Below are 11,167 nucleotides of genomic sequence, written 5' to 3' on the forward strand. Positions count from 1 at the left end.
CATTAGATTATAGCATGAAGCACCCGCTTTTTTCTTGGATTTGACTATCCTCAGTGTCATATTTTGTCTTCTCCCTCAGTTTCTGATTTTCCTTAGATTGCCTTGGTTTCTGCTTTCCTTCTTTCCTTCCTTATTTGTTGTGTGTGTCATAACATTTGTCATCTTTGTACTGCTTGTGGCTGTTTTCCATTTCCAAGACCCCCCTTTGCCATTTGCTTTCTGTTATTTCCTCATTATTCTCTTCTCTATTCCTGTGTGCCTTAGTTTCCTCATATGTTGAACTCTTTTTCTAGGGGTTAATTATGTAGGATTGACTCATGAATTAATCACAGTGTTTCTTTTTAACTTTAATTTATTCTCAGGGTTTATTAGCAGAAAAACAAAAGCAAATCACAGTATATTCTTAAGCTTCAGTAAACTTTTGTTGAACTTATTTGGTTATTTGAGGTTTCACTAAAGAATGTAGCCTAGAAAAATAGCATGGTTGGGATGTGCTTTCATGTCTGAGTATTGACACATGATGTAGTGGGAGCAAGAATGAAGCAGAGTCGCCATATGCAGTGATATAATCTAGGAATATGAGACAGTTTATGTGACTTTCAGCCCGTTTCACTTGCTAGTTATAACAGGAATGATAAAAACAACCTGTAATCATAAAGACTTCTGATTGTACTTTAAAGTCTTGAACATAGGGAAAAAAAAGTGATTGGAACTTAGTACATTAAAAAAAAAAGTTTTATTTTGATAAGAGAAATACAGCCTATACCTCACTTCCATGGTACTTGGTAGCTACTTGTGCTCTCTTAAAAGGTTTCCTTGTGAAATAGTTAGCAATGAAGTATAAAGTTAAGACTAAATTATTTTATAGAATATTAAAGAATGAAGCAATGATCCGCTGAGTTTTAATTTGCTTTTATCTATCAAAATATTAGTTTACATGTATTAGTAGAGATGTTAGTATTAGACCCATATTATCTAAAATATGAACTTACAAGTTAAGAGTTTATTTGAAAAAGAAGTTGATCTATATGGTGTTTAAATTTCTTGAATTATATTTCTTTTATAATTATATCTTTATTTATTTAGCAGTAAGTTGTCCTTAATGAACATCCTTCACTTTGCTTTTTCTCTTTCTTCCTTTTAGTGTTTAACTTTTAGTATATATATAAAAAAATAAAGTCACAAGTTATTAGCGTCAGTGAAGGAGTAGATAAACCTCCAACCTATGTATTTTATTTTTATCTCAGTAGTAGAGCACTTGCCTAATATGCATTAGGCCCTAGGTTTGATCCCCAGCACTGCAAAATAAATAAATCGGAATCTCTTATTAATATTTTTTGGGGGATAATTTTTATAAAATCTGAGTTTCAAATACTTCTTGTTTCTGTACAAATTTGTGATTCAAACTTTTTGTTTAGATTTAGATCCAAATGGGAATGACTTGTTTTAGTTTCGAATTTGTACTGGAGAGTGAAAATATTTTATTGTTTTCAAAGACTTTCTAAACAACAACAAAAAATTCGGTAAGTAAGATCTGCTTATATGACTAATACTGTTATGTATTTGTGTTAGTCAGCTTTTCATCATTGTGACCAAAATACCTGGCAAGAACAACTTAGAGGAGGAGAAGTGAATTTGGGGCTCGCTGTTTCAGAGATTTCATAGGTCTGGTCTGTGGTGGACTCCATTGCTGTGGACTCCATTGCTCTGGGCTCAAGGTGAGGCAGAGTATCATGGTGGAAGGTGCATGACGGAGGAAGAAAGCTGCTCAGCACTTGGCAGCTAAAAAGCAGAGAAAGAGAATACTTGAGCATTTGCAGAAGAGACCAGGGACAAAACATAATCCCCTAGGGTATACCTGGGTGACTTGCTTGCTCTAGCTACATCATTCCTGTAGCTTCACTTTGGACTGGAAGCAGAGAGAGTGGCTTGCAGGATGGCCAGATCGTTACTCAGAAAAACAAGAGGGAAAGGGAACCAAAAAGTTGCCAACTACAGAGCCTCCAAGACTTTTTATGACCATGGAAAGTAGCTTTACCCCAACTTTCATGAAAGGGTTTCAAATAATAATTGCTATCCAGTGGTCTATTCAGATTGTTAATCCATCAGCTGGATTAATTCACTGCTGGGGTTGAAGTCTAATGATGTCACCTCTGAAATTCCTACATTACCACATGGACTTTTCAGGGTACACCTCGTATCTAAACCATAATAGTCTTTTTCTTACCCAGGCTTATGTAAGCTTTCTCTGATTCCTGGTGATCTGAAGGATATCATTAGAATCTTGGGTTGTGTAAAATTCCTTACTCCTCTATTTGAAGTTAGTCTTGATCAAAGGGACCAAGATTTAAGTTTGTAAAAGGAACTTTTAAAAAATAGAAACTCTTTTAGGGGGATTTGTGCAAAATGCTCATTTGAACTTTTCAAATATATAACCAGAATCCAGAAATAAATGTGTATTACTAGACACAGATTTAATTGCCTTGGAAAATATATTACACTGAAGGGATATTCATTTTATGCTTTGAAGTTGAGTTCAGCAAAAAAAATTTTTTTCTTGTGACCTAGTGAGATCTGTACATTATTATTATTAATTTGGATTGCAAGTTTTCTCTGGAACAACTCAAGGGGTTTTGCCTTCAGAAAGAAGATGATACAGGCACCAGGATCTTAAATCCTGATTCATTCTGTTCACCTCCCTATTTCTTTTCATTTCCCCTCTTGAAAGGGGTGCAGAGTCATTTATCATTGTGATAATAGACAGATACTATTAGTCATGAATATAAGATCCTCCCCCACCAAGAAATCTAATGAGAGATTCTATAAAATTTAGTCCCCCACAGATGTAAAGAAGTTGAGATCATGGTACAAAGACCAATAATCTTTCCTTTATTGGCTTTCTAAAATCTGAGTTCAGTTGTCCTGAACTCTGTTTCTGATTTTTTTTTTTTTTTTTTTTTTGGTCAGTGTATTCCTATCAACAGTGACTGTTGTAGTTTGGATCTTACGTGTCCCCAAAGGCTTGTGTGCTGTAAGGCATGGTCCCCATGCCTTTGTGCTATTGGGAGGTGGTAGAACCTTTAAGAGATGGGCTAACAGGAGTTTTTCAGGTCATTGGGACGTATCCTTGAAAGGGTAGTGGGACCCCAGGCTTTTCCTCTTCCTCTTTTTTGCCCCCCAGTCATGAGGTGAGCAGTTTTACCACACTGTCTGCCTTGATATGCTGTCTCACCAAAGGTCCAAAAGAAGCAGGGCCAATTGATCATGAACTAAAACCTCCAAAGCTGTGAGCCAAAATAAACCTTTTCTCTTTGTAAGTTAAGTATCTCGGGTATTTGTTTTAATGACAGAGAGCTGGCTAATGCAGTAATCATCATTACAAATATAATCAGACATTGTGAAAAACAGTTGTTTCTAAAAATTGCACTTTGATGTAAATAAAAGGTACATTTTTAGCTTCATACAAGATTAGGGATTATTTTAGAGATTCGTGATAATTCTACTTGTTCTTATAAGGGGATCTAAGCTTGATCCTTGAGGCTGGATATGACTCCTTGCAAAGCCAGCAGGGTGTGGATGTGTATTACCAAAGCATTGCACTTGGCAGAAGAAGGAATGAATACTGTATTGCCTAATATCCCATAGGGATGGGAAGGGGGATGCATAATGTTCCTTCTTAGTGATTGAGAGCTGTGTAATGCATAAGGGAGTGTGACTTGAGAATAATAAGTAGAGTACATACTCAGGAATTCCTGATCACTTACTGAAATATACAGGAAAGCAAATACTGTTGAGTGACTCACAAGGCAAATAATCTTAGAAACAACAAAGAACTTCCTTATTTTATTTCTGTGGCTCCTCGACATTTTTTTTTTATCTTTCATTTTCTTGTATTATAAGGTATTGTCAATGACAGACCTCTGCAAAGTATAAATACTGAATATTATTAAATATTGTTAAATATTAATAAGCATTGTGATAAATGTCTCTTTTCTATTTAAGACAAAGATCATCTTGGTGATATCCTGTTTGTTAATATAACTCAGAACTCTGATACAATGATCTCCATAGTAGATAAAGTGCTTTCTTGCTACCAATAATGGCATAAGATTATTTTTTGTTGTTATGGCTTTGTAATTTTGATACAGAATGCATATCTATCCCTTTTGCTGTTTTTACATTCAGTGCCTGAACCAATGCTTGTTACCCATATCACTGTAACTTTCATTAAGATTATATTGTGAGTTTTTAATAAAGGAATATAGATATTTAAACTCACCTTATATATTTTCATTTATGTTTTTTTTGTCAGAAATATTGCCATCCTAGGTTATTTGAGTAATGCTTAAAGTATGTTAACAAAGAAACCTGTGAAATTTTCCTCTCCAAAGTTGTTTAAAGTTGAGGATCCTTTAAATGATTTCTGGAAGCTTTATCTTGCCCTGGTTACAGCATTCTGAGTCTTTTGGGGATGCCCAAAAGACACATATCATAGTACATGAATGATGGCTTGATATGGTCATAAGAATAGCTGACATGTCATGTTCATGCTTCACAACACTGGGGCATTTACTAGGTGTATTCTGACAGATGACCCTGAAACATATACCATTCATAGGTGGTAATGTCAACTAGGACTTGCCTAGACTTTCAGTATTGGGGTTTACAGTGAAAATGCCAAATATTCCCTGATCTTGAAGACCAGTCATTTTGATGGATTTGTTTCTATGGTGTTTTGTTTTGTTTTGTTTGAGACAGGATCTTACTATGTTGCCCAGGTTGGTTTTGAACTCTTAGGCTCAAGTGATCCTCCTGCCTCAGCCTTCCATGTAGCTGGGGCTGTTGACATGCACCATCATGCCTGGTGCCATTTCAGTGTTTTTGAAGTAGCATTTCTCAAGTGGCATTTCTGACCTTCATAACATGTTGCCCTTAAATATATTGAGATACCCTTTTGCTTTATGGCACTTAATCCTAATTTCTAATGTATTCCATTTATAAATGAGTTCTTTCAGCCAGGCCTTTGTTTGGAGTCTTAACACTGCTATGTTGGGATATTTTAAAAGAGTTTTTAAAAAAGACTGAGGTAAAATATTCTACTGAAGTTCTCATATTCTTAAATTTTGATATAAATAAATATCCTTTCTCCTTTCCCATTTATTATTTCATTTCTTATCTTTTTACAGCCATCTCACAGAATTTTATTTCATATAAACAAGTTTCTGAAGCTGGACCTAGCATGACATTTATAATTTTGAACTGTTTGAACTTCTCAATAACGAATGCATGTGTTTTCAACATATAAAACAACTCCCTCTGCAATCGTGAAATACCTTGCTCTGTGTCTTCTGTCTTAGAGTTTTATTCCTTGCCAAAAATAATATTACCACATATTACAAAAAGAATAAATGAATAAAGGGGATTTGAATTTTATTTCTTTTTTCCACACAACTTCATTTTACATCAGAGGAAGTGATGAGACACAGTATTACTTAATCTAAGCCTTTAGCAATGATGACAGGTGTTTGTATGCAGATGACACATTTATTTTCCTCTAAAGTCTAACTTTTGGAAAATTAATTTACATGTATTTTTATTTCATGACATAAGAAAGTAAATGTAACTTTTCCTATAAATATTCAAAGTTTAGCTTATGGAAATTTTGAGTTTACTAGTCATAACCCCTCTTTATATATGAATACCACATTCATTTAGATTCAGTTTAGTTTGGTAACAAAATACAACTAAAACCATTAAAAGAATGTTCTAATTAGATTAGAGTCAAAGCAGAGTGGTCTTCATTTTAGGAGTAGATCTTCTGCCAAAAGCTTCTATTGTAAAAGTAAAATATCACATTTTGAAATCCTATATTGCAAACCAAAAATATTTTGGAAACTTTCCAGAGCCTGTGAATGCATTGTGCTTTGTTTTTAAATCCTCATGCATCACAGGATTATATTCTTATATGATCTATCTATAATCTCACTATTTTGTTATGGCTGAGGTGATTCAGCTCATTTTTTATATAAAGCTATCAAATCTGAGCCACATAACACTATGCTTTTTGTGAAAGAAAGTTCACCTGAATTCTAGTATGAAACCTATAATAAAGTGACCTGCTTGAGTTAGTTTTCCCTTTTAAAACAAAGGTTTTGTTTTTAAGTACTTTTTTGGCTTGTGTAAGTGGGGGACTTTTATTTTTGCCTCTATTTTAGTACCTTTAAGTTCTTTTTCTTTGCAGTAAAATGAAAGAATACCTCTTCCCCCAAATCTACTGATGTTCATACTTTTTGCTTTAAAATATGTACTACAGTTTCCAATCTGTTAAAATTTTTGATAGTTTATGGATGAATTTTAAGTAAATTACATTCTACATGACAAAATACATTATTGACAAAATGCATGTAGTTCCTAGTTTTTAATCTAATCAAGCAAAGGATATAGGGAATAAAAGCTAAGATTTCCAGATTTGCTTGTTTCTAAGATGCTATTAAGGAAATCATATTGCTGCAATAAGATTAATCAGTTATTGAGTAGAAAGTTTGTAGGCTATTCTGTGTAAATGTCTCATTATGGGAGAAAACTTTTTTTATATTTTCATTGTTTAAAAATGTTTCTGCTAATGCCAAGGAAAATCCTGCCTAAGACACAAAACAAAATAAAAACTGCCGAAGAATAAGTTTGTATGTTCATTTCTGAAATGACCTCTACTTCTTTAGGGATAAAAAGGTGAAAAGCCAGTTACTGTCATTCCTTATTAATTTAGTAGTGGTTTAGTATTCAGAATTTAAAATCAGAGAATATTGCAAAATAATGTTGTCATATTTAAAATATATTGAATTGTGGCTGTTGTTTTTCTCCCACAACCATAGTCAAAATGGTTCCTGGGGTCCATATAAGTCAGCAGGAAAATAGTATTTTCTATATTGAATTTTATTTTGCAAACTACATTTCAGTACATTTATTCTGCTGAATAAAAGATATATGTGATAGAAACAAATTATAAAATGTCATTTATTCAATGAGCTTGTAAAGTATAAGCATTTGACCTACATGGTATAATGTACTTTATATCACTTCCTGAGAGGTATGAAGATAATAGAGCCTGTGCCTTTAAGTGTAGATTAAGAAGCCAGAAGAGAAATTTAAGTGACTATGATAAAAACTAAAAAATCCACATTTGCTAAGTACTGCAAGAAAGATCTTACAGTCATATGATGTAGAATAGGACCAGAGAACTCTGGTTTGGATAATCAGAGAAGGCTTTGTGGAAGACATGTTATTTGCCATGTGCTAAAGGAAAGGATGGGGTTGTGACAGTTGGAAATGTGATTAGAGGCCAGAGCTGGCCGGAGGAATGGTGTTAAGTATTTTGAGTGTGTGTGAAGCTTGTTTGGAGTAAATTCTTTCTGCAAGGGCACTGAGTAGAAAGGGGAAGAGTGTAGGGAATGGAGGGTTTTGTGCACAGGCTAACACATTTAAACTTTGCTGGGGAGACATAGGGAAGCTGTTAATGTTTTCTGGACTATGGATTAACTTGATCAGGTCTGTCCCTTGTAATGATGAATCTAGAAGCTCCATGTTGCTTAGATTGGAAAGTTAGGAAACTATGCATAGGGTCACGTCTGTTAGAGTGTTGCAATAATTCAGGGAAAAATGAACTAAGAAGCAGAGGTAATGGAATGGAACGGATGGGTGTATGTAACAGTGGCTAGGTTTGGAGGAAGAAATGAACAAAGTTATACAGTGGTGTAAAGATCAAAGATGACTCCTGCTCTAGCTCAGAATGCAGCATAGATCAGTTGTTTAATAAATAAATATTTAAGTGAAGATTATGGGCTCAAGTGCTTGAGAGAGTGGATAGAAACAAGAAAATCAACAAGTTGTTTGATGATAATTAGATTATTGAGTTTAAGCTACTAGAAGGACATATAACTGAAATGTTCTTAGCAGAAGCTGCAAAATGGAATTCAGAAGTTGTGATGATGTAATCAGGGAACAGCAGAGAGGATAAAGGACAAGATGGTTGAATATTGCACAAAGTTTAGAACAAGAGAATCTAAAAGATCTGCCTAAGAAAATAGAATAGAGATTAACAAAGATAATGGGAACTGAGTAGGAGAAAAGTATTACCAGCAGAATTGGGAAATGAAGAAATGTAAAGAAAATGAGTATGGAAAAGGACCTTTGAATTTCATTTTTGAAGAAAGAGTTTTATTAGCTGGTGGGTAAGGAGATGGAGCAAGGCCTGAGTATTGTCTCGCAGTGAAAAGAAAGGAAAAGTAGCCGGAGAACTAGCAGACTGAGGAAAAGATTTTTTGTTGTTGTTGTTTAGACTGGAGGAAAACTTTACATTTTTTTGTAAGTAAGTGAAGAAAGAGTTGACAGACAGGAAAAGATGAAGATGGGCTTGGGGAAGGAGAATGAGACAGTAGAAGAACATGGTAGTCAGTGTCTAGAGCTGCACTGTCCAATAAATCTAGTTGCAGTGATGGAAATATTCTCTGTCTGCACTGTCCAGTTCAATACCCATGAGCAACACATGTGACTGTTGAGTGCCTAAAATTCAATGCTGACTGCAACTGGGCACTAAAATTCTAGTTTTATTTAATGTGAATTAATCTAAAATTAAGTAGCTATATATGGCTTGAGGCTGCCTTTTTGGGTAGCAAAAATCTAGAATAGTTACATCTACCTAGGGTAAGTAGTTAATTTACCAAAAAGGGTCAGACATTGTGAAAACTAAGGGACAAGTTCCAGAAAAAGTTCAAGGTAGAGATGGTAGTGTTGAAGAAACTAATGATCAGATAGTTTCCTTCTTTACCACAAGATATATACTATTACTTTCTGGGAGGTTTCAGGTAAGGAACTTGGGGGGAAAAATTTTTGGCAATGTCTGTGGGGATTTCCAGTGGAGAATCTGTGGCAGATGAGATGAATGGTAGCAGTGTGGAGTGCCCTCCAGAGGTCAGAGTGTGCACCTCACTCTGCTTCTTGGGGTTGGGAGGGTGAGGATAAATGGGGAGATAGGGAGAGCAATTTTAGGGGAAATCTTTGAAAGGCTTGAGTGCTGGTCAAGTAAATCAATACTCAGCAAGTAAAAAGTAGAAAAGACATGGATAAAGACTGGAGTTGGAGGTCATGATAAGGGTAAAGAGCCAATTCTTTAGGTGTCAGATTGTGGGATAATAAGGCCATACAGTTTTCATTTTTAAGAATTGTATATTTGGTATGTCAAAATATATTCTACTGTCATGTATAACTAAAAATAACAACTTTTTAAATGTTAAAAAAGAGTGGTATATTCTGGAGGTAGAAATTTCAGTGGGAAATGGGAAAAGAAAGAAGCAATAAGATTAAGAATGGTCAGTTGTCAGATGAGAGGCATATATAAGATTGATGCACACATTTCTAAATTCAGGGGAAGAACTTTAGCACACCATGATTATTTTGGTTTTGTTCCAGTTAATTTGCAGTATGGTATTTGCTCCAAATTTGTTAACTTAACTTTGAATGTGTAGTTTTTTCTTAACCCAAATTTGAAAAGTAAGACTTGGATTTATTTTATATATTTGTAGTGACATCCAAATTCATAAAAACTGAATGCAGAGCCTGTGAGATCATATTTTCTAGTGTTTGGATTTTGTAGATAGGAGCATGTAACCTCTAAAATAAGTGACTAATTCTAGGTTATATAGCCAGTTGAGTGGTAGAGCTGAGATTGGACTTGCAAGTCTACATTGATTCCCTGTTCTAGGCTATGAGTTGAACATCATCATGTTCCGGTCTGAGGCGTCCAAGGGTAGATATCTAATCATATGTTACTCAGAAACATTAAAATGCAATATAGAATATTGTCTGTAGAACTTTCCTACGATTGGTTTTTCTGAACTCATACTTCCAAATAACTGAACTATTGACTTAACCCTACTGAAAGAAGAAAATCTTGCTGAATCATTCATCTACTGTCTACTTTAGATTATAATTTATTTGTTCCTAACTGTTTTGACATTTAACACAAAGAAAATAGACAACAGACAGAACTTCTAAATGTTAATAACCCTAACAAAATCTGGAATTGAATTTTGGGCTAGGTTCAGCTGGGAAAGAGTTTGTTAATCAGCAGCTGTTTTTGTACTTTTTAAAAAGTACCAAATGTGTCTCTCCTACCAACTCTTATTCCCTTCTCCCTACCCCTTACCCTCAGTCTCTCTGATAATGAAGACATATACCTAAGTTAAACAATCTGAGGAGGAAAAAAAATAACATTGTTTTCAGAAAATTTTAGAACCTGTAAGCTTACTCACACTCTTCTTTTTACTCTGCCTAATATACTGAGAGACATATTGAAGTGATTAGAAATAAACATGATTATTTATGAAGTAATAATGTATGCCATGTAAAAATACCAGAAGTTTACTTTAAATTGTCTATTTTTACATGGACCTCATGTTTCAAATCAAGTGATTATATGCACAAATCAGTTAACTTTGCTAAAAATGTAAATAAGGATTTACAAGTTTATGAGGTAGAGAGTTCAGGTCTTTCCTTTCTGTGATACCTTAACTAATTAAGGAGTTTCCTCTAGTAATTTATGGAATCAACAACTCTGGAATCTTTGTGTTTCTTGTAAGGGCAAACACAATTAAACAGGATATCTGCTTTTCCAAATTCAACCAGAGTACCGTTGAGATGAACAGAGAACATTAAAATACCTTCATTTTCATCTTAATTCTTTAATTCCTTATTGTCTTGGGATTTTTAGATCTTATAGCATTTGGCATATGTATGACATGAAATCACCACACTCTAAGATTTCAGGGACTGACATCATTACATTTTTACTCCAGTAAATAATTTTCCTGTTTATTCTCTCCCACTCCTTTTTTCTTCTCTAAGACTGGCTCTGTTTTAGGTATAGTTAGGAGATTAAGAAATGAAAATTACTTTTTCTACCTTTGAGGAACTCAGACATGATTTTTAATACAGCATTCTCAAAATGTAGTACAGTGTCATCTGAGGATTTCCTAGAAAAGCAAATTCCTAAGCCTCACCCCACACCTTCAGCATCAGAATTGGGGTGATGGAACTCAGTAATCAGTGTTTCTGTGGCCCTTCTGGGAATTATTATGAATCAAGTTGAGAGCCACTAGTTGAATGCTTAGTT

The 11,167-nt window shown here is 34.4% G+C and overlaps 1 protein-coding gene across 9 annotated transcripts in view; it reads left to right on the forward strand.

The window, feature by feature from the left end:
* Disp1 (dispatched RND transporter family member 1) overlaps positions 1 to 11,167 on the forward strand; it is a 207,080-nt gene that overhangs the window by 128,834 nt on the left and 67,079 nt on the right. For 3 of the 9 annotated variants that reach the window (XM_058571672.1, XM_058571680.1, XM_058571674.1), the window contains one exon: positions 1,419 to 1,523. The exons of the other annotated variants lie outside the window; for them this stretch is intronic. The gene's annotated coding sequence lies outside the window, so the exon portion shown is untranslated. The remainder of the gene's footprint in view (positions 1 to 1,418; positions 1,524 to 11,167) is intronic. 9 annotated transcript variants of the gene reach the window in all.

This window comes from Marmota monax, unplaced genomic scaffold, assembly GCF_021218885.2.
Source record: "Marmota monax isolate L192 unplaced genomic scaffold, Marmota_monax_Labrador192_F-V1.1 WCK01_AAM20220418_F8-fsc00153, whole genome shotgun sequence".
Taxonomy (NCBI): domain Eukaryota; kingdom Metazoa; phylum Chordata; class Mammalia; order Rodentia; family Sciuridae; genus Marmota; species Marmota monax.